This window comes from Dendrobates tinctorius, unplaced genomic scaffold, assembly GCF_039654945.1.
Source record: "Dendrobates tinctorius isolate UK_male_01 unplaced genomic scaffold, ASM3965494v1 ptg000193l, whole genome shotgun sequence".
Classification (NCBI taxonomy): domain Eukaryota; kingdom Metazoa; phylum Chordata; class Amphibia; order Anura; family Dendrobatidae; genus Dendrobates; species Dendrobates tinctorius.
The window spans coordinates 1087525-1112777 of record NW_027361860.1 but is presented as its reverse complement, the minus strand read 5'-3'; positions in this window follow the sequence as shown (position 1 = coordinate 1112777).

Below are 25253 nucleotides of genomic sequence, written 5' to 3'. Positions count from 1 at the left end.
GAAGCCAGAGGAAATACTCGAAACAGAGTGAAGACAGAGGCCTAATTGGAGTACGTTGACAGTTAGTAGTAGTCAAGAAACAATCGCAAACTGCCACCAAGTAGGCCTCGGCCTACTACCTGATTTTCCCTGGGCTCCCACACCGCCAGTTGGTGCTCAGAAGTGCTGTCCGCACAGACAAAACACTCGTTCATGTGTAAGTGGGATTCGGTAACGTCAGCTGATCCCCTGCTGTGTGTATGGCAAAGTGTCCTGCTCCCTCCAAAGTCAAAATACCTCAGCTTTACACCTGGCTCCTAGTAGGCCTCGGCCTGCACCATGATTGTCCCTGGGCTCCAACACCGCCAGTTGGTGCTCGGAAGTGCTGTCCACACAGAAAAACACTCGTTCATGTGAAAGTGGGGTTCGGTAACGTCAGTTGATCCCCTGCTGTGTGGAGGGCAAACTGCTGCTGCCTCCAAATTGTAACTACTTCAGATTTAGGCTAAGTGCACACGTACCGGAACTCTTGCGGAAATTACCGTGAGAATTCCGGATTTCCAGTCGGCGGGAAAATCGCATTTTAAATTCCCGCGATTTTCCCGCGGAAAAACTAGCATTTTGCAAGGGTAATTAGCTTACAAAATACTAGCGTTCTCCAAGCGATCTGTAGCATCGCTTGGAAAACTGACAGGTTGGTCAGACTTGTCAAACATAGTGTTTGACGAGTGTGACCAACTTTTTACTACTGAGGCCGCCCATGCGGCATCAGTAGTAAAAGATAGAATGTAAAAAAAAAACAAACAAAAAAAAACGGTGTTATTCTTACCTTCCGACGTCCCGCGCATCCGTTCCCAGTAGTCCTTTGCGAAAATGCCCGCGATGACGTCAGTTCTCGCGGGATCACGACGTCTCACGGTGATTCGCGATGACGTCGCGCGAATGACCGCGAGACTTCGCGATCCCGCGAGAAGGGACGTCATCGCGAGCATTTTCGCAAAGGATTACTGGGAATGGGAGCGTGGAGAGAGGCGGGAAGGCTGCGCGGGACGTCGGAGGGTGAGAATAACAATATTTTTTATTTTAAATTCTATTTTTTACAGGGATATGGTACCCAAAGCCCGGAGGACAGTCTCCTCTCCACCGGACCGTGGGTACCATCCTCCATTGTTCTGCTTACTTTCCGCATGGTGTGCACAGCCACATGCGGGAAATAAGCGGAACAATGCATTCCTATGGGTGCGGGATCGCCGCGATTCCGCAAATTAATGAGCATGCTGCGGTTTTTACTGCGAAGCGATTCCGCCGCGGTAAAAACCGCAGCATTAGCACAGCATTGCGGAATCCCATAGGAATGCATGGGATGTTTATTTTTCGCAGCAAAATCGCGCGGTTAAAACCGCCGCGGAAACGCGAAAAAAACGCCACTTGTGAACTCAGCCTAAAACATTCTCTGATTTGGCCTCTGTCTCCACTCTGTCTCTAGTATTTCCCCTGACCTCCAACACCACCAGTTCCTGCTCACAGTTGCCGTCCACGCATTCCACACTTGTTCCTGTGTTCCTGGTGTTCTGTAACGTGAGCTGATCCCCCAATGTGTGTCCGGCACTGTCTCCTGCGCTGTCCACCTTCCCACTGCAAGGGGTGGGAATGTGGACAGAGCAGGAGACATTGGCAGACAAACATCAGGGGATCTGCTGACATTACAGAACACCAGTAACACAGGAACACGTGTGGATTGGGTAGACGGCTACTGTACGCATAAACTGGCGGTGTTGGTGGTCACATGAAATCCTGTTAACAGTGGAGACAGATGCCTAATTGGAGCACGTTGACAGTCTGTTGTAGCCTACAAACAATCTAAAACTGCCACCAAGTAGGCCTCGGCCTGCACCCTGGTTCTCCCTGGGCTCCAACAACGCTAGTTGGTGCTCGGAAGTGCTGTCCACACAGAAAAACAGACTCGTTCATGTGAAAGTGGGGGTCAGTAATGTCAGCTGATCCCCTGCTGTGTGGAGGGCAAACTGCTGCTGCCTCCAAATTCAAACAACGTCTTATCTTAAACTGCCTCCAAGTAGGCCTCAGCCTACAAAATGACTATCCCTGGGCTCCAACATCGTCAGTTGTTGCTCGGAAGTGCTGTCCACACAGAAAAACACACTCGTTCATGTGAAAGTGGGGTTCGGTAACGTCAGCTGATCCCCTGCTGTGTGGAGGGCAAACTGCTGCTGCCTCCAAATTGTAACTACTTCAGATTTAAACATTCTCTGATTTGGCCTCTGTCTCCACTCTGTCTCTAGTATTTCCCCTGACCTCCAACACCGCCAGTTCCTGCTCACAGTTGCCGTCCACGCATTCCACACGTGTTCCTGTGTTACTGGGGTTCTGTAACGTCAGCAGATCCCCCAATATGTGTCCGCCACTGTCTCCTGCGCTGTCCACCTTCCCACTGCAAGCGGTGGGAATGTGGACAGAGCAGGAGACAGTGGCAGACACACATCAGGGGATCTGCTGACATTACAGAACCCCAGTAACCCAGGAACACGTGTGGATTGGGCAGACGGCTGCTGTACGCATAAACTGGCGGTGTTGGTGGTCACGTGAAATCCTGGAAACAGAGTGGAGACAGATGCCTAATTGGAACACGTTGACAGTCTGTTGTAGCCTACAAACAATCTAAAACTACAACCAAGTAGGCCTCGGCCTACACCATGATTGTCCCTGGGCTCCAACAACGCCAGTTGGTGCTTGGCAGTGTCTTTGGCACGGGGACTCCCTGTTGCCCAGCCTGGTTCCAGCACGCCTGCTGTTTCCGGGTAGTGTCAAGGTCACTATGCCACCAATCCGTTGTCCTGTCGTCTTGCGGCCGGGTTAGCCGACTCTACGGTGCCTGCAGTTTAGGTGACTCCTATGTGGGCTGCGGGAACTGGCACTGAAGGCTGGATCCGTAGTGCCAATGGGACATGGACCCCCTGTAGGACTGTGGGTTTCGGTAACTGCGGCCGGCTTGCGGCCTGGCTACTTTGCTTTGAATGGGTACCTTCTGCTACCCACCCGGGTTCCAGCACTGTCTGCTGGTTCTCGCCAGAGCCTTTGGCCTAGGTGCCTCCATCTCGGTATCCGAGGTCCAGCACCGTCAGCTGGTCCTTGGTAGTGCTTTCTAGCACAGGTACCTCCTGCCTAGTAACCGTGGTCCAGCACCGTCAGCTGTTCCTCGGTAGTGCCATTTGCTCTTGTAGCTAACCATCTGGGTTCCAGCACCGTCAGCTGGTTCTCGGCAGTGTCTTTGGCCTAGGTGCCTCCATCTCGGTATCCGAGGTCCAGCACCGTCAGCTGGTCCTTGGTAGTGCTTTTTAGCACAGGTACCTTCTGCTTAGTAACCGTGGTCCAGCACCATCAGTTGGTCCTCGGTAGTGCCATTGGCTCTTGTTCCTTCTGCTACCCATCCGGGTGCCAGCACTGTCTGCTGGTTCTCGCCACAGCCTTTGGCCTAGGTGCCTCCATCTCGGTATCCAAGGTCCAGCACCGTCAGCTGGTCCTTGGTAGTGCTTTTTAGCACAGGTACCTTCTGCTTAGTAACCGTGGTCCAGCACCGTCAGTTGGTCCTCGGTAGTGCCATTGGCTCTTGTTCCTTCTGCTACCCATCCGGGTGCCAGCACTGTCTGCTGGTTCTCGCCAGTTTCTCAGCCTTCTTGTACCTTCTGCTACATTTCCAAGATCAAGCTTTTTGAAATTGTCTTTGGTAATCCTTATTGATCTCCATGACGACGACCCTGATGACGACGACCCTGAAGACCACACCAAAGAAGACCAGAAATATGACCCTAAATAATAAGACCAAGAGGACAAAGAACATGAAGACAACCACCAAGATGCAGAACAAAAGACAGAAGAACAAGAAGCAGAAGAAGCAAAAGCAGAAGAACAGAAAGCAGAAGAACATTAAGCATAAGACTAAAAATCAGCATAGAAGAAATCAAAATTATAAGCAGAAGAAGACTAAGCAGTAAATGGGGGTGAGTCCGTTCCTCCTCGTGGTGCCCCTGGAAAATGCCTGCTGCTGCAGGCAAAACTGAACGCGGACAAATCCTGTTGTAAATCTTTAGTGACAGGCAGAACGTAAGGTGTAATCTTATAACTTTTATAGATAAGTACTACAGGAATGCCTGTCACCATAAGAAAATGAAGACAAAGAAGAATAGGAAGAAGATGAAGAAATAGCAATTAAAATTGATAATAGCTGAATAAGAAGAATATGAAGAATGGAAAAAAAAATTAATGGGAAGAAGATGAAGAAGAAGAAGATGAATAAGGTGAAGAAAAAGTTGATGAAAAAAATGCTACTGCTGCGGATCATGAAGGAGAAAGTGTGGGAGAAGTACAAAAGAACGTGAAGAGCATGGAAGTTGTGAAACATACATATCTGACTAAATATAAAAAAGGTTAACATAGTCAATATCTTTTTAACTCCGAACGTACTGAAAAAAAATTGGAATTAATGCTATGCCATGTGATTTGAATAAACCACTATGCTTTTAATGTCTCCTCCACCTCCCACAATACATTCTACATGATTCTTATTTGTTTTCAATTATGTAGAATTAGCCAACAAGGAAATAAAGGGCTTTTTTTAATTCCGATACCGGAAGTCCCATTGACTTGAATGGGACTTCCGGTATCGGAATCGGCGATACCCGATATTTTTTTCGTATCGGGCGATACCATCCGATACGATATTTTTGGGTATCGAACGGTATCGCTCAACACTAGTCAGAATATAATGCTCGGCATTTGCTTACAACTTGCAGGACATATTGCTTTTGTTCTTCATCTTTTGTCAGGTCGTTAAAGTCGGTTACTTCCTACCTCTTTTAATTTTTCTTTCCTAACTTTTGGATTTACAACCCTAGCGTGCTCTGATGGTTCATCTGTGCTACTGAGCAATTTATTAGCCATTAACAACTTTTCATTGTCTGTAATGGTGGGATCAAAAAACGATAATCCCACCAACTCTACATTCAAATACCACAAATGGTTCGAAAATTTGGTCAGGGCTATTTCTGCAATGTTGTTGTCACATTCTTTATAGTCTAACAGACTATGCAAAATACCTAAATCTTAAAATACCTCAATTTGGATTTTTTAAAAACTTTGAGCGACGAGCGGCACGGGTTAACGTCGTTTGATCGAGCTCAAATTTTGGCTCTCTCAATATCTGGAAAGGGGAATCGTTTTGTGGGGTCCAAACGGACAAAATTCTGACATCGATTTTTTGTGGTCACCCTACTCTAGAGTCTTCAATACTTCCATAATGGCGCGGCGGCTACGCACCAAACAGTTGGATCTACCACCACCACGCCAGCTACCAGGCTCCCCCTGAAGAATCAGCCCCTTATGTCCTTGTGGCAGATGAGGCCTTTCAGTTATCGCGCAATGTCATGAGGCCATATCCCCGGCGCAACCTTGACCACAGGCGCAGAATTTTTAACTTGCGCCTATCACGTGCTAGGCGACTGGTGGAGTGTTCCTTTGGGATTCCTTGTGCCAAATGGCGGGTACTCCAGTCTGCCATTCAGTTGAGTGAGCAAAATGTGAATGATGTTGTGAAAGCCTGTGTTGTTCTGCATAACTTCACCAGGATACATGATTGTTCTTCCTCTGATGGTGTTGTGCGTAGGCCGGACAATGTGCGCAGGGTGAGACCACCTATGAACCCTCAACGTAGACCGCTCTCTGGCCTAAAAGTGCGTGATATTTTCACTAATTGCTTTATCTCACCTGAGGGGGCAACTTCTTGGCAAGAGCATGCTGTGTCTATGTTATAATTTGTTTCTTTAAGTGTGTCTAAATATATATTACTCAAGCCCTTATGATTCTATAAGTGTTTCATTGCATTGGTTTGTGTCTGTTAGTATGTTGTGAGGGATTGTGAAAAATCACACAGAGACATTAACTAGAGTAGACAAATTTTTAGTTTTGCCTTTTTTTTTTGGTTTGCTTAAAGGCAAACATAATATTGCCATAAGAACATTTTGGCAATGGGCAAAATGACCCTTTGTGCCTTCTTTAACTTTTTTAAAATTAACATTACATAACAAAACAAAAAAAGATTAGGCAATAACAACATTGCTGCATGACTAGATTAAACTAGATTTGCCAACAAAAGGTGAGCTCCATCACCAAAATAAAGGCTACAAGAGAACACTCACATTTCCTCATAATGTTTTCCAATCATAGAAAGATTCCACCATGACAGGCAAGGCTACCTCACAGCTTTCAGACAGATATTACCTGTCTGTAGAACAGAGAATATTTAACCATGCTATACTGGAAAGGATGAAAAAACAAAACTCACTTGTTAAGACATAGAGAGAGCGTGATATTCTGAATGCTGAGTTCAATGTAAAATCACTGCACACGTGGAATATGCTCAAAGTGAACTTATGACTAGAGATACGATCCCTAATAGCCTGAGTGGTCTCACCCACGTATAGTAATCCGCAGGGACATTTGATGATGTATACAATGAAATTAGTCTCGCATGTAAAATAGTCCCTCACAGGGTAGGATTTGCCTGTGCGTGGATGAATGACTTCATTACCTTTAATGATGTTAGAGCAGCTCATGCAATTCAGGCAGGGGAAAGTGCCTGTTCTTTTCTGTCCTGATAGTGTCCGTGTATTAGTTTCCTTAGAGTGGCCCAAATCTGCCCTGACTAGTTTATCTTTGATGTTTTGTGGTCTTCTAAGGCCTCTTTCACACTTCCGTTTTTTACAATCAGTCACAATCCGCCAGGTTTTGAAAAAAAACGGATCCTCAATTTTTTTTTGAGGATCCGTTTTTTTCCCATTGACTTGCATTAATGGCGGATTGTGACGGATTGCTGTCCGTTGCATCCGTTTTTTGTGAGGATCCGCCAAAAGTTGCTGTCCGTCACCATCCTCAAAAATTTCAAGACGGAGCTTGTAACGTTTTTTTCTCTAGCGGATCCTGCAAACACTGATTTAACCCGAATTTCTTTCTGGATGCCGGACCAAAAAAAAAAAAATTCTCTCTCTCTCTCTCTCTCTCTCTCGCGATTCCTTTAAATTTCTTCATTTTCAGGATCCGTCTGAAAACGGATCCTGTGCCATCCGTTCACATCAGTTTAGAACGGATCCGCTTGTCCGCCTTTTTGGCGGATTATAACTGATGCAAAAAACTGAAGTGTGAAAGAGGCCTTAGACACATCAAGGGCGGATTTTGGAATATCTCAACTTTAGGGAAGGCTTTAGTGAGCAAAGGCCAATGTCTATGGATGAGATTGTGAATTCTCTGCATAGAAGGATGGTGGCCGTGGACAAATGGGAGCCTGGGTGGTTTTGAGGTGGTAACTGTGGTACGATCCAGATCAGTTAGTGCTTTAGTCATCTCTGTAGTCAGTAATGGTGGTGGATACTGTCTACTTAGGAATTTCTCTGACATCTCATGTAATCTACAGTCCCTCATAGTAAGGTCTGACACAATCCTGGTGACCCTCTTAAATTGTGACCGAGGAAGACTATTCCGGGTGGATTTAGGATGGCAACTGTCGTAACGGAGGAGATTATTGCAGTCAGTTGGTTTGGTATAGATGTCGGAAGGGAGTTTGCCCTGTGAGTCTTTGTGGATTCTGGTATCTAGGAAGGTAACGGATCCAGTGTTATGACGGAGTTAAATTTCAAATCTTGTCTGATGTTATTGATGGTGTTATAGAAAATGGAGAGGCTAGTGAGGTCACCTCCCCAAATGCAGAAAATATCATCTATATAACGATACCAGGTTATGGCATGTTGTTGAAAAAGTGGTTTTGGGTAGATGTAGTCCCTTTCAAACTGGTCCATGTACAGATTAGCGTATGCAGGGGCCACGTTAGAGCCCATGGCGGTGCCGCATATCTGGGCATAGAAGTCATCCTCAAATTGGAAGAAATTCTCCCGTAAGACTATGTTCAAGAGATCCAAGCACAATTCATGTGGGCCTACATCAATGTTGGCTTCATTCAAGGTCGATGAAACTGCTTTGATGCCCTTGTCATGTGCAATTGATGTATAAAGGCTATTCACATCAAGTTTGCAAAGAATACTGGTGGATGGAATGGAATGAATGGTGCGAATTTTGCTTAAAAAGTCCCCGGTGTCTAGGATGAAAGATTTGGTAGTGTGAGTATATGGTAGGAAGATAGACAGAGGGTTAAGAATGGAATCTGTAGACGCCACAATAGGGCGTCCAGGTGGATTATGTAAATTTTTATGAATTTTTGGAAGAATATAGAGAACCGGAGTGACCGGATGTTGATTAGTTAGAAATGTGCTAGTTTTTTTGTCAATTGTCTTAAGTTCTAGATGCTTATTTTAGATATTGTCAATTTTCCTACGTATAGTGAATGTAGGGTCATTTTGAATTCTCCTATATGTATTGATGTCAGAAAGTTGTCTCCTTACCTCAGTTACATACTGGCTTTTATTCATGATGACGATTGCGCCACCCTTATCTGCAGGTTTTATGATGATATTAGGGTTATCCTTTAGAGATGATATGGCCTGTTTCTCGACCGAAGATAAATTGTAACGGACCAGGAGTAAGCCCAACCGTTGTTCATGGATGGTCTGCTTTATGTCTCTAACTAGTAGATCCACAAAGGTTTCAACTGCATGGTTAGTTTTGGGAGGTAGGAAAGTACTTGGGTTTCGTAGCCCTAAGGTATCGATAGTGATAGAGGGACACTTGTCTTGGTTAGAGACTTGGCCAGCGATATTGGTTAATTGGTGTGGGGAATTCTCAAAGTGAACCTTCAATCTAATGTTCCGATAGAACTGTTGTAAGTCTTTCTCTAACTGGAAGGGATCCCACCTTGTTGTTGGACAGAATGAGAGACCCAAGTTTAACACTTTAAGCTCTAAGGGAGAGAGAGAGTAATCAGAAATATTGACAACTAAGTTTGGACTCCTACCTGCTGTGACCGGAGGACCATTTGACGATTCTGTTCTCCTCCTCCTCGACCGCCTGGTTGGCGTGTGCTTTGGCCTAAAAAAGGAACTCTTGAGAGAGATGTTGCACCAGTGTCGTTCCCAGAACCTGGTGAGGACCCCCCCACCGGGGATGAACCCCCGGAAGCTGTATAACCTCCTTGTTGACGACGGGACCTTGGTCGATAGCGTCTTGATGTTGGGTCCTCCCATCTGTAGACTCTGTTGTTCAAGTAGTCCTCTGTGTCACTCTGAAACTTAGATCGTTTCCTCTCTTCAAGTGTTTTTTGATGTGTGAGTAGAGCGGTGTCTACTTTACTCTTTAGAGTATTGAATTCAGTGCTACTGAGAGTGGAATTTAATTGAGTTTCTATGGTGATAATTTTTTCTTCGGTTTCCTTTATCGCTTCCTGAAGATATTCAATGGTGAGTAATATAATATCGAATGAACACTTGTTCAAGATTTTCTGGAAGGTAGCACAGTACTTTGTATTGTCTGCAAAAAGGGTAGGTCGTAAATTGCTACGAAGTCCACGGGGTATTTTACCTTGTCTGTGATATTCACCCAATGTTGCACAATGTAGATCATAGGCTGTGAGTCTTTTCCTTTCTTTTTCCCAATCCCTTGTTTTAATATCTCTGCTGGGGATATGAAGAAAATCTGTACCAGATCTGATTTTTGACAAAATCGTTGATCCTAAGGCATCATCGTACATAAAGGTTTCTTACGTCATGGATGTTGAGTCGGTGCTGATAACCAAAATTCAATGCAGTAGATATTAGGGATGGTTAGCACTCGACTGGAGAGTTGAGTTTTCAGTGCTAGTGAAAAGGAGCCAGTAGCCCCATAGACATAGAATTGCCTGAATTGCATTCCTTAGGGGAACATCTCTATACCATCAGATATAATTTCCATACTGATCTGATGTCATCTCTACCTATTACAGCCTGGTTATTCCCACTGCGCCACCAATCATTGTAAGTAACTTCCCCTAGGGGTACACCTTTATATCATCAGATATAATTTCCATACTGATCTGATGTCTTCTCTACCTATTATAGCCTGGTCTTTCCCACAGGATCTTTTGGAAGCAGTTCCTATGATCATATCGGTATGGTTTCTATCTCTTTGCATTATTTACAATATGGGCAGCCTCATGAGCTTCTACTATGCAGCTCCATTCCACTTATATAGCATTATGGCTTTCTCTAAATTGTAGCCACAATAAATTCCATTGGGAGTCCGTATACATGTTCTTTTTCTTTTTTTAATCCTACCTCCTTTGAACCCCACCTATAGGACAATTCACTTCCCTCTGCAACATTGCCTAGCAGTGATCATTTCTAGCCGTGACCACCGAAACTCTACCTTAAAAGGGGTATGATTTTATCACTTTAATTATTGTGTATGTTTCTCTTTTTGTCTACCGCCTTCTTATTCCCTTTCAATTTTTCAAGGTGTCTCCATATTCCTTAATGATCATATGGCATCATAACAGTTCATCACCTCATGCCCCTTTGGATGTATTTATTTTTCCATGTATTTTGTATATTTTGTATATTTTGTGTCACTTAATGATTCTTATTGTATATATTTTTGTTTTTTTAGCGACTATGTGATAAAGGCCTTTGGTAGGCCGAAACGTCAGCTGTCGCTTCATCACCGTCAAAATAAATAAAAAGTTCACTTTGAGCATATTCCACGTGTGCAGTGATTTTACATTGAACTCATGTCTATGGGGCTACTGGCTCCTTTTCACTAGCACCGAAAACTCAACTCTCCAGTCGAGTGCTAACCATCCCTAATATCTATATTCTGAATGCTGGTCGCCTTGAATTTTTTTTCTAGAGATTGCTAGCAAAAAAGGTGACTACTTCACTAAGGCCAGCACGCCTTTTCTAGGCATTAGCAAGTGAGTAGTGTATTTTCATCCTTTCATTTTACAGTATAGCGCGTTGAAATATTCTCTTTTGTACACACATGTAATATCTGTCTGAAAGGCGTGAGGTAGCGTTTCCTGTCATGATGGATTGTTTCATATGTTTGGAAAACATTGTTTAAAAATGTGAATGTTAAATTATGTTCAAAATGTTGGTGATGGAGAACACCTGTTTTTTCCTTTCTATTTGGAGCACCAGTTAAAACGCACTGGACATCTCCCGCCATCAGAATCATAAATCCTCATAGGTTGGGGAAGGGGAACGTGGAAGAACAGCCTGTGGGTGCTGCTGGACACTGTGGCCAACATAGAAATCATAGAAATCATAGAATCGTAAAGTTGGAAGGGACCTCCTGGGCCATCTGGTCCAACCCCCTGCTCAAAGCAGGATTCGCTAAATCATCCCAGTCAGATGTCTGTCCAGCCTCTGTTTGAAGACTTCCATTGAAGGAGAACTCACCACTTCTCGTGGCAGCCTGTTCCACTCATTGATCACTCTAACTGTCAAAAAGTTTTTTCTAATATCTAATCTGTGTCTCCTCCCATTCAGTTTCATCCCATTGCTTCTAGTCTTTCCTTGTGCAAATGAGAATAAAGTTGATCCTTCTACAATGTGACAGCCCTTTAGATATTTGTAGACAGCTATTAAGTCTCCTCTCAGTCTTCTCTTTTGCAAACTAAACATTCCCAAATCCTGCAACCTTTCCTCATAAGACAGGGTTTGCAGACGGGTCACCATTCTGGTCGCTCTTTTCTGAACTTGCTCCAGTTTGTTGATGTCTTTTTTAAAATGTGGTGCCCAAAACTGGACACAATATTCCAGATGAGGTCTGACCAAAGAGGAGTAGAGGGAAATAATGACTTCACGTGATCTAGACTGTATGCTTCTGTTAATACATCCTAGAATTGCATTTGCCTTTTTTGCTGCTGCATCACACTGTTGACTCATATTCAGTCTGTGATCTATTAGTATACCCAAGTCTTTTTCACATGTGCTGTCACTTAGCCCTATTCCTCCCATTCTATATATGCTTTTTTCATTTTTATTGCCCAGATGTAGTACTTTGCATTTCTCCCTGTTAAAAACCATTCTGTTAGTTGCTGCCCACTTCTCCAGTTTATTTAAATCTTTTTGAATCCTCTCTCTCTCTTCTCTAGTATTAGCTATCCCTCCTAGCTTTGTGTCATCAGCAAATTTAATCAGTTTACCCTCAATTCCTTCATCTAAATCGTTGATAAAGATGTTGAACAGTACAGGGCCCAGGACAGAGCCCTGTGGTACCCCACTTGAGACATTCTTCCAACTGGATGTGCAGCCATTTACGACCACTCTTTGGGTCCGATCACTAAGCCAGTTATGAATCCACCTAACAGTTGCCTTGTCCATTCCATACTTAGTCATTTTTTCAATAAGGATTGTATGAGAGACTTTGTCAAATGCTTTGCTGAAGTCAAGATATACTATATCTACAGCATTTCCTTGATCCACCCAATCAGTGATACCGTCATAGAAGGAAATTAAGTTAGTCTGACATGACTTATTAGTTACAAACCCATGCTGACTCTGTTTAATCACTTCATTCTTATCCAGGTATTGACATACATGTTGTTTAATAATTTGTTCAAAGATCTTTCCTGGTATAGAAGTCAGACTCACCGGCCTATAGTTCCCTGGGTCCACCTTCTTCCCCTTTTTGAAGATAGGAACAACATTTGCTCTTCTCCAGTCTTCTGGCACTTCTCCTGTTCTCCAAGAATTTTCAAAGATTATGGAGAGGGGTTCAAAAATTTCTTCTGCTATCTCCTTCAGTACTCTGGGGTGTAATTCATCTGGACCTGGAGACTTGAATTCATTTAGGTTAGCTAAGTGTTTCCTCACTATCTTTCTGTTTATAGATATCCTGGATTCTTCTATTCCCTTAATAGGACAGTGAATAACAGTTGATGTTACATTTCCTTTCTGAGAGAAAACAGATGCAAAATAGGAATTTAAAAGTTCAGCCTTCTCAACATCCTGTCTTACCATTTCATCATTTTCATCCTGTAAAAATCCTATAGCATCTTTGACTTTTCTTTTACTTTTGACATATCCCCAAAATCCTTTATTATTGATTTTGACATCTCTTGCAAGCCTCAATTCATTTTCAGCTTTAGAAAATCTGATTTGTGCCCTGCAGGTTCTGCAGACAGCATTATATTCTTCTTTAGATATGCCTCCCTCTTTCCATTTTATAAACATTTTTTTCTTCCTTTTTAGCATGTGCTTAAGTTCTGTGTTCATCCATCCTGGTTTCCTTAAATGCTTCCTATTCTTCCCTCTTTTCGGAATTGTTAACAACTGTGCTTTGAGAATTTCATTTTTCAAGATTTCCCATCCTTCCTGGACATTTTTGTCTTTTAGGATATCCAGCCATTGGATCCCTCCAATTCTCTTTCTGAATCCCTTAAAATCTGCCTTTCTGAAATCTAACCTTGACGTCTGAGTCTTCACAAGTCTTCCGCCTCTAGTTATCCAAAATTCTAAAATAGCATGGTCGCTACCTCCTAGGGTCCCAGCCACTTTTACCTCATCAACCATTTCCTCCCTGTGTGGGGCCATACTGTTGCCCATGATGCTGGAATTGTCCTGCCTCCTGGAACTGTTGGGGATACTGGCCAGAGTAATGATGATGGTGAGGGGCTTCTTGTTGGCTGTGGCAGGCGCGTGGCTCATACCCACCAAGATATCCAGATCGTCCCCAACCAGGTTGGGACCAGCCTCCAACACTGGGTGGGTACAAGTGGCCATATTGGTGGGGTTGGCTTGAGGCTGACATTTGGGGCTGCGGAAGAGAAGGTTGGGTATGGGGAGGAAGGGGTTGAGTTGTTGGCCCACGTATTAGGGGATGTTTGGACCCTGCTTGAGCAAGCATCTGTGTGGATGGTCTCATGCGCATTAAATTTCGTGGTGAGAGCTGCCACCTCGCCAGAAATTCAAAAACCTCATATGTGGTATTGGGGGGGTGCTTGCATCAAGCAGGATCTGAATACATCCCCTAATATGGAGCCGGACCTCACGGGTAAGGGCACGGAGATAAAGGGTGAGGCTACGTGCATAGGCCTCCTCCCCATCATCTGTAGTTACTCTAAACAAATAATTGAGCACCCCTGTGTCCACATTGGTCCTGCTCTCTTGAATAGTGATGAGCAAAGTTTATTAAACATATAATATTGACAATTACATAAATGACAGAATATACATAAAGGATCAGATAAGTATCTGCTGCTTGTTAGGCTAGTTTCACACTTGCTTTTTTTTGCAGCGCGTTTTTCCCGCAAAAAAACGCATTGAAAAAACGCATACATAAGCATACAACTGCTGCGTTTTTTTCAAGCATTTTTATGAGCATGCATGAAAAAAACGCAGCGTTTTTATGCGTTTGTATGCGTTTTTAGCGCGTTTTTACCGCGTTTGCGTTTTTTTCCAACATTTTTAGGTGGCCCCTCACACTACCCAAACCATGACTTTACTAACCCTAACCCTGACCCTAACCCTAACCCTAACCCTGACCCTAACCCTAACCCTGACCCTAACCCTTAACCAAATCATACTTAACCCTAACCCAAACCCTAAACCCTAACTAACCCTAACCCTAACCCTAACCCTGACCCTAACCCTAACCCTAACCCTGACCCTAACCCTAACCCTTAACAAAACCATACTTAACCCTAACCCTGACCCTAACCCTAACCCTAACCCTTAACCAAACCATACTTAACCCTAATCCTGACCCTAACCCTGACCCTAACCCTAACCCTAACCCTGACCCTAACCCTTAACAAAACCATACTTAACCCTAATCCTGACCCTAACCCTGACCCTAATCCTTAACAAAACCATACTTAACCCTAATCCTGACCCTAACCCTGACCCTAACCCTAACCCTAACCCTAACCCTGACCCTAACCCTAACCCTGACCCTAACCCTAACCCTTAACAAAACCATACTTAACCCTAATCCTGACCCTAACCCTGACCCTAATCCTTAACAAAACCATACTTAACCCTAATCCTGACCCTAACCCTGACCCTAACCCTAACCCTAACCCTTAACAAAACCATACTTAACCCTAATCCTGACCCTAACCATGACCCTAATCCTTAACAAAACCATACTTAACCCTAACCCTGACCCTAACCCTAACCCTGACCCTGACCATAACCCTAACCCCCCTTAACTAACCCTAACCCAAACCCCTAAATTCCATGGTTTAAAAAAAAAAACGCATATGCAAAAAAACGCATACATGAGCATGCCAGTGCGCACATATGCGCATCCATAGGCTATAATGGCCATTTTTAGCGCAAAATGTGCGCATATGTGCACATGCGCTTTTTTGCAGGGCCAAAAAATGCAACATGCTGCGTCTGGAAAATCCCAACGCACACCCCAAAAAAACGCAGCGCATGAAAATCGCATACATGCGCTGACCAGTGCGCAGGTATGCGCACCCATGTTAAATATAGGGGAAAAAACGCATGCGCAGGTGTGCGTTTTTTTCCAGCGCTAAAAAACGCAAATGTGAAACCAGCCTTAGTCCTAAGAAATTAACAAAATAAAGTGCTTAGTGCCTGTAACAAATATGGGCCATATTTGAGGGATATAAAGGTAAAAGAGATCCTAACAGGTGCGCATCCTGAAAAAATCACTATCCCAAGCCATAGTGCTTACCCATACTAAACTTAGCCAAGGACCACAAGCAGCGCCGCCACCGACGCGCGTTTTGCCTCTTTTTCAAGGTGCCGTACTGTGTTGTGTGAGGGGCCGAGTTATATATCCTGTTACCAGGTGCTCCAATCAAGCGGCGCGTGTGTCCGGAGTCCTGCCCCGGAAGCTGCATCACCACCGGCGACAGCGCGGCGCTGCGTCTCAGACGATGTCGCTATGACGTCACTGACCCGCAGACGCTACTGTTGCGCCTCAGCAATGCTCCATGGGCACACACCGCAGACATGCGCACTGGAGCCAACTCTCTAGGTGATAAATACAAGAAAGGGAAATGGGTTCTAGATATAACAAATTACACAAAGTGAATATATATATATATAAATGAATCCAAAAGATTAATGAGCGCTAGCTCATAACAACTATATCATTAATAATAGTGAAAAATAAAAATATATATAAAATATATAATCCCATTACAATGGACATTAATGTGATTATACCATCAACTATGTATTCCTTTTATATATAAAGGAGAGATGGTACATGTGAAATACTCCAAAAAAGGTGCACATATAAATGTGATTATACTATCAGCTATGTATTCCTTTTATATACACAGGAGAAATGGTGCATATGAAATGCTTCAAAAAGAGTGCACACATAATACATGTGACATATATAAAATGATACACCAACGTGAATAAAATATTTATCTTTTTTTCTTTCTTTTTATTATTCATCTTTTTTCTTCTTTTTCTTGTTAAATAAAAATAGTCCCATAAGCCAAACTTGATATGATGTTCTTGAGCCAGGATATAACACCAAGGGTCCCTCCAGATCTTCCCCACTAAACGTCCTAGAAATTACGGTGTTCCATTAGAGATGACTAAAGGGAAACAAACCAATACAGTGAACATACAAACATACAGTGGGGAAAAAAAGTATTTAGTCAGTCAGCAATAGTGCAAGTTCCACCACTTAAAAAGATGAGAGGCGTCTGTAATTTACATTACATATAGACCTCAACTATGGGAGACAAACTGAGAAAAAAAAATCCAGAAAATCACATTGTCTGTTTTTTTTTCATTTTATTTGCATATTATGGTGGAAAATAAGTATTTGGTCAGAAACAAAATTTCATCTCAATACTTTGTGATATATCCTTTGTTGGCAATGACAGAGGTCAAACGTTTTCTGTAAGTCTTCACAAGGTTGCCACACACTGTTGTTGGTATGTTGGCCCATTCCTCCATGCAGATCTCCTCTAGAGCAGTGATGTTTTTGGCTTTTCGCTTGGCAACACGGACTTTCAACTCCCTCCAAAGGTTTTCTATAGGGTTGAGATCTGGAGACTGGCTAGGCCACTCCAGGACCTTGAAATGCTTCTTACGAAGCCACTCCTTCATTGCCCTGGCGGTGTGCTTTGGATCATTGTCATGTTGAAAGACCCAGCCACGTTTCATCTTCAATGCCCTTGCTGATGGAAGGAGGTTTGCACTCAAAATCTCACGATACATGGCCCCATTCATTCTTTCATGTACCCGGATCAGTCGTCCTGGCCCCTTTGAAGAGAAACAGCCCCAAAGCATGATGTTTCCACCACCATGCTTTACAGTAGGTATGGTGTTTGATGGATGCAACTCAGTATTCTTTTTCCTCCAAACACGACAAGTTGTGTTTCTACCAAACAGTTCCAGTTTGGTTTCATCAGACCATAGGACATTCTCCCAAAACTCCTCTGGATCATCCAAATGCTCTCTAGCAAACTTCAGACGGGCCCGGACATGTACAGGCTTAAGCAGTGGGACACGTCTGGCACTGCAGGATCTGAGTCCATGGTGGCGTAGTGTGTTACTTATGGTAGGCCTTGTTACATTGGTCCCAGCTCTCTGCAGTTCATTCACTAGGTCCCCCCGCGTGGTTCTGGGATTTTTGCTCACCGTTCTTGTGATCATTCTGACCCCACGGGGTGGGATTTTGCGAGGAGCACCAGATCGAGGGAGATTATCAGTGGTCTTGTATGTCTTCCATTTTCTAATTATTGCTCCCACAGTTGATTTCTTCACTCCAAGCTGGTTGGCTATTGCAGATTCAGTCTTCCCAGCCTGGTGCAGGGCTGCAATTTTGTTTCTGGTGTCCTTTGACAGCTCTTTGGTCTTCACCATAGTGGAGTTTGGAGTCAGACTGTTTGAGGGTGTGCACAGGTGTCTTTTTATACTGATAACAAGTTTAAACAGGTGCCATTACTACAGGTAATGAGTGGAGGAAAGAGGAGACTCTTAAAGAAGAAGTTACAGGTCTGTGAGAGCCAGAAATCTTGATTGCTTGTTTCTGACCAAATACTTATTTTCCACCATAATATGCAAATAAAATGAAAAAAAAAACAGACAATGTGATTTTCTGGATTTTTTTTTCTCAGTTTGTCTCCCATAGTTGAGGTCTACCTATGATGTAAACTACAGACGCCTCTCATCTTTTTAAGTGGTGGAACTTGCACTATTGCTGACTGACTAAATACTTTTTTTCCCCACTGTATATAATAAAAACAAAACCATGTCACAACACAAAAATTACAAATATGAGCTAAAACTCAACTGCTCATTGAGTCCAGCCGGTGTGATGGTATCAAGAACTGTGATCCACCGGCATTCCCTTTGAGCTAACACACGTTTGGTGTCACCCCCCCTTATTCCCGCACGGATCCTGTCAATACCCCAAGCTTGGAGTCCACTCGGATCACATTTATGTTTCAACCGAAAGTGTCTCGGAATAGGTTTGAGAGCATTAATATCCTCCACTTCAGGAGGATGTGCATCCTCGTCACATCCGCATCCACTTCACGTGCCGCCATTATATCTCTAACATGTTCTCTTATGCGAACGCGTAGTTCGCGTGTAGTTAATCCAACATATATTAGCCCACACGGGCAAACTGCATAATAGACCACATATGTGGTACTACACGTGATGTAACCTCTAATTTTGAATTCACGACGGCCATCCGATGAAGTGAATGATAATGCCCTCCGAAGATTCCTACATGCTAGGCACACTCCACATGGAAAAAATCCATTCCTGGGTGTGCCAGCCTGAAAGAAGTCTATACTTTTGGTGGTATAGTGACTCCTCACTAGCATGTTCTTGAGGGTATTACACCTCCGCGCAGTCATAAGGGGGCGTTCAGAAAGGCACTCACGTAAAATTGGGTCAGTTCTCAGAACCGCCCAATGTCGGTTCAAGATAGATCTCATCAGGTCCCATTTATGATTATATGTTGAAATAAATCTTACTTCTCCATCCATTTTAGGTTTGGATTTTTTCCACCTGTTTCCCAAGAGATCAACCCTAGAAGATCTTTTGGCCCGCCAATAACCTCTCCTAATGCTTTTACCACTATAGCCTCTTTGGGCAAATCTTTCCCCAAGGTCCACCTCCTGAGCCTCAAATAAGGCATCAGTTGAGCAAATCCTCCTTGCACGTAAAAATTGTCCAACTGGAATAGACCTGATCGTGGAATGCGGATGTGACGAGGATGCATGCAGAAGGGCATTCACAGAAGTCTCCTTTCTATACAGATCGGTGTGAATTAAACCATCATCCTGTACTTTTATCATAACATCAAGAAATGTAATTTGATGGTGGTGAAAAGCATACGTGAGATGGATATTGAAGCTATTCTGGTTCAGAACCCCCATAAAGTCATGTAGCTCAGAGACAGGGCCTTGCCAGACAAATAGAACGTCATCAATATATCTGAACCATCCCGCAATCTGGGGAGCGGCCAGTGCACCATCCGAGAAAATCTCCCTTTCCCAATAACCCAAGAAAAGATTAGCATAGGATGGCGCACAAGCCGCCCCCATCGCGGTGCCCTGTCTCTGTAGAAAATATCTGTCCTTAAAAGTAAAGAAGTTGTGGGTAAGAACGAACTCCAATAGCTCCAAGACCAACTCACGCATGTCCGGATCTAAATTACTCGTTTCCAGGAAGAATCTGGAAGCCCTCAATCCATCCATGTGTCGAATACTGGTGTAAAGCGATTCGACATCTGCTGTAACCAAAATCATGTCCGCATCCACAAACAGGCCATCCAATCTCCTGAGGACATCATTAGTGTCCCTGACATAGGAGGGCAGCGTCTCAACCTGCGGATGTAAATAGTATTCAATGAATTTGCAGGCTGGGTCGCATAGCCCCCCCATGCCAGACACAATGGGACGTCCAGGAGGAAGCACAGGATCCTTATGGACCTTGGGGAGAAGATAAAAAGTGGGAATCACCGGAGTATGAACCAAAAGGCCCTGCAAAACTTTTTTAGTTATAATACCTCTTTCATATGCCATTTCAAGAATATTATGTAATTCATTCTGAAAGATCTTAAGAGGGCTATTTGGCAACTGAGAATAATATTCTTTATTTCTCAATTGTCTGAAGGCCTCTTTTTCATATTTATCTACAGGCCAGAGAACCACGTTTCCCCCCTTGTCAGCCGATTTAATAACAATGTCATCCCAACTTCCAATTTCACATAAAGCCACTCTCTGTTGTGGGGTCAAATTATCACTTTTTTTATAATTGGTGATGGTCTTAAGATCTTCAGTCACCAACCTTGTAAATATCTCGACCTGGGGACAAAGTGAAAAAGGGGGAAACGTGGTACATCTGGCTGCAATAGGAGGTAAAGATCCACTTACCGAATCTCCATGAGACTCACTCTCCAATTCTTCTAGAGTATGTATTGCCTCAGCTTCTGAGACCGATAGACTTTGGTCTAACAGAGGGCGTGAATGTAATTTTCTAAGGATGATCTTTCGGGAAAACAGGTGGAGATCCTTTACCGCTGTAAAGTAATCAAAATTATTTACTGGAGAGAATGATAAACCAAGTTGTATTACACTTTTGTGAAGATCAGAGAGCACATGTGAGGAGAGGTTAATTACCTCTAGTGTGTTTGTTCGAGCTTTTTTGTCACTCTTAGATGAATTAGCCATTTTTCTTTTGTTGGTTTTTCCATTCTTCCAACGTCTATCTCTCACATGATCCCTCCTGTCCCACAAAGGCCGTACACCATCTGAAGTATTCATGGGTTCTTCAAGTGATGATACCGATGAAAGTGAGGTGGACCTTCCTCTTATAGGATTTTTATTACTATTACCATTCATTTGGCGATAACGCCATTTATAAATCCGATCCTGTTGTCGATCAGTAAGGTCACACTGATATTTTTTAGTTTTTCTCTGAACAACCTCCGTTTCACATTTTTTTAAAAATGTCTCCACCTCCACCTTCACCTTGGCTACCATCTCACCAGCAAGGTTTTTGTTCACCTCATCCTGTATAGATCCAATTTCAACATCTAATTCATTTAGTTGTTTTTCATTATATTTAGACAGTAATTCCATATATTTCCTTGAACATGTGGAAGCAGCATCCTCCCACTGGTTGACAAACTCACTGTCATTAATATTAAAGGATGGGAACACTTGTATCCGTAAGCCTCTTGGTATGAGGCCACAGATTAAGTACTTATCCATGAATGCCTTATTCCACCATAACCGTGTACGTTTATTGAGTAGCTCTTTATATTTAATAATCAAAGTACTAGTGTCACCAAATTTACAATCCGTATTGATACCAGATCCTTCATTAAAAACTTTATCAAGTTCAGTCTGCCACGCTTTCTCGCGTTCACGGAAATCCATATGTTCCTTATTGGTAACTGTGAAAACACAGATAGCAAGCATATAAAACAAAACCATACGGAACCAAATGTAAATCCCAGTAGAGTCGCCCACTATATAGTGTCGTCTCAATGGGAAATAGACACTCCCGCATAACATATTAAACAGGAAAAAACAGGGAGTACAAGTCCAATCACATAAAAATAATGAGCAAAGTTTATTAAACATATAATATTGACAATTACATAAATGACAGAATATACATAAAGGATCAGATAAGTATCTGCTGCTTGTTAGTCCTAAGAAATTAACAAAATAAAGTGCTTAGTGCCTGTAACAAATATGGGCCATATTTGAGGGATATAAAGGTAAAAGAGATCCTAACAGGTGCGCATCCTGAAAAAATCACTATCCCAAGCCATAGTGCTTACCCATACTAAACTTAGCCAAGGACCACAAGCAGCGCCGCCACCGACGCGCGTTTCGCCTCTTTTTCAAGGTGCCGTACTGTGTTGTGTGAGGGGCCGAGTTATATATCCTGTTACCAGGTGCTCCAATCAAGCGGCGCGTGTGTCCGGAGTCCTGCCCCGGAAGCTGCATCACCACCGGCGACAGCGCGGCGCTGGGTCTCAGACGACGTCGCTATGACGTCACTGACCCGCAGACGCCACTGTTGCGCCTCAGCAATGCTCCATGGGCACACACCGCAGACATGCGCACTGGAGCCAACTCTCTAGGTGATAAATACAAGAAAGGGAAATGGGTTCTAGATATAACAAATTACACAAAGTGAATATATATATAAATGAATCCAAAAGATTAATGAGCGCTAGCTCATAACAACTATATCATTAATAATAGTGAAAAATATGTGGTCTATTATGCAGTTTGCCCGTGTGGGCTAATATATGTTGGATTAACTACACGCGAACTACGCGTTCGCATAAGAGAACATGTTAGAGATATAATGGCGGCACGTGAAGTGGATGCGGATGTGACGAGGATGCACATCCTCCTGAAGTGGAGGATATTAATGCTCTCAAACCTATTCTGAGACACTTTCGGTTGAAACATAAATGTGATCCGAGTGGACTCCAAGCTTGGGGTATTGACAGGATCCGTGCGGGAATAAGGGGGGGTGACACCAAACGTGTGTTAGCTCAAAGGGAATGCCGGTGGATCACAGTTCTTGATACCATCACACCGGCTGGACTCAATGAGCAGTTGAGTTTTAGCTCATATTTGTAATTTTTGTGTTGTGACATGGTTTTGTTTTTATTATATATGTTTGTATGTTCACTGTATTGGTTTGTTTCCCTTTAGTCATCTCTAATGGAACACCGTAATTTCTAGGACGTTTAGTGGGGAAGATCTGGAGGGACCCTTGGTGTTATATCCTGGCTCAAGAACATCATATCAAGTTTGGCTTATGGGACTATTTTTATTTAACAAGAAAAAGAAGAAAAAAGATGAATAATAAAAAGAAAGAAAAAAAGATAAATATTTTATTCACGTTGGTGTATCATTTTATATATGTCACATGTATTATGTGTGCACTCTTTTTGAAGCATTTCATATGCACCATTTCTCCTGTGTATATAAAAGGAATACATAGCTGATAGTATAATCACATTTATATGTGCACCTTTTTTGGAGTATTTCACATGTACCATCTCTCCTTTATATATAAAAGGAATACATAGTTGATGGTATAATCACATTAATGTCCATTGTAATGGGATTATATATTTTATATATATTTTTATTTTTCACTATTATTAATGATATAGTTGTTATGAGCTAGCGCTCATTAATCTTTTGGATTCATTTATATATATATATTCACTTTGTGTAATTTGTTATATCTAGAACCCATTTCCCTTTCTTGTATTTATCACCTAGAGAGTTGGCTCCAGTGCGCATGTCTGCGGTGTGTGCCCATGGAGCATTGCTGAGGCGCAACAGTAGCGTCTGCGGGTCAGTGACGTCATAGCGACGTCGTCTGAGACGCAGCGCCGCGCTGTCGCCGGTGGTGATGCAGCTTCCGGGGCAGGACTCCGGACACACGCGCCGCTTGATTGGAGCACCTGGTAACAGGATATATAACTCGGCCCCTCACACAACACAGTACGGCACCTTGAAAAAGAGGCGAAACGCGCGTCGGTGGCGGCGCTGCTTGTGGTCCTTGGCTAAGTTTAGTATGGGTAAGCACTATGGCTTGGGATAGTGATTTTTTCAGGATGCGCACCTGTTAGGATCTCTTTTACCTTTATATCCCTCAAATATGGCCCATATTTGTTACAGGCACTAAGCACTTTATTTTGTTAATTTCTTAGGACTAACAAGCAGCAGATACTTATCTGATCCTTTATGTATATTCTGTCATTTATGTGATTGTCAATATTATATGTTTAATAAACTTTGCTCATTATTTTTATGTGATTGGACTTGTACTCCCTGTTTTTTCCTGTTTAATATGTTATGCGGGAGTGTCTATTTCCCATTGAGACGACACTATATAGTGGGCGACTCTACTGGGATTTACATTTGGTTCCGTATGGTTTTGTTTTATATATCTCTTGAATAGTGACCTGGCGCCTTTTTCTTGTTCGCTGTGATGTAAGAGCAGCCTGTGGGGAGGACCTGATCTGGGCAGTTGGGCTGCTGCTCAAGTTTCCTGGCTCTTCCAGGATGGGTGATGTGGCAGCAGCAGACCGTCCTGGTGGTGGTGTGTGTAGGCCAGCCATTGTGTTGTCCTGTGATGCCTCATCTTCAGCCATCCTTCTTGTAGGGGGAGAAGATGGGCCAGCCACCTCATCCCCTACAGGATCTATAATGGGCTCTGCCTCTGAGGCCGTTCCTCGATCCGTAAGGTTGGATTGAGTTCTGTTATGAAATAGAACAGAGGCAAAAATGCTTCAATATTTTTGTCCCTGTAAAGTATTTGTGTAATGTGGTGTGAGGTATCTACTTACGGTCTCAGATCCAGAACTGGGGCGAGGAAGGACAGCCGGTCATAGTATATGTACTTCCTTTTTACACATCCAGCATCCCCACTCCTGGACCGCTGCTGGCATTCCCGGCGGAACTGGTCCCGGATGCTTCGCCAGCGTTTCATCACATCTTCCACTGCAATGTGACAGGAAATATTGTCAAATTCACATATTTGAGAGGTCACATTTTCTAACATTAGTCTAGGCATGGGGCCTTCTGGGGTGTGCGTTCTACCCATGGTGGCATATGTAATTGGGCAGATACACAGGGTCTCATTAGCTACACTTAAAATAATTTGTTTGGCTAGGAGGATGAGGAGCTTGTGGCCTAACCCCAAATTATGGCTGTGTGAAGCCACGTGTCACATCCAAATGTAACGGCCTCATGAGGCTAAAAGTACATGCACAGGAAGGGGGGTGCTGATTCTAGATTCCTTTTTTTTGCGCGCTAAGGTTAATGATGTTTTAGCATTGCACTTACGAATTTTATGCTGCTCATCACGTGGTCGGTCACCAAAGTCATGGTACATCTGGAGACAGATGCGCCTCCATGACGCCTCCTTTCTTGTCCGGTTAGCATAATTTGCATCGCGTGGGTCCCATATTTCGGGACGCTCCTGCACCAGGACAATGAGCATCTCCACATTTATGTACGTGGACGCCATGCTGCTGCTGTACTCCGTGGAGGCGTACTTCCTGGATGTCTGGAGCGCTTTTTGAGCTAATTTGCATGTCTAGGTTTCCTGATGATGGATTGGCCCATTTCCTGTCACCAGCCAAAAGACCTGCGTATTGCTCGCAGGTCACACGTGTGGTCCGTGTGTAATCCGTATTTTTTGCGCACCCATAGACTTGCATTGGCGTACTACAGGCGTAGTACGCTGACAATCGCAGCATGCTGCGATTGGCATGGAGCATAGGATACGGATGAGAAATATACGCCTGGTGCGAGTGACCCCATAGAG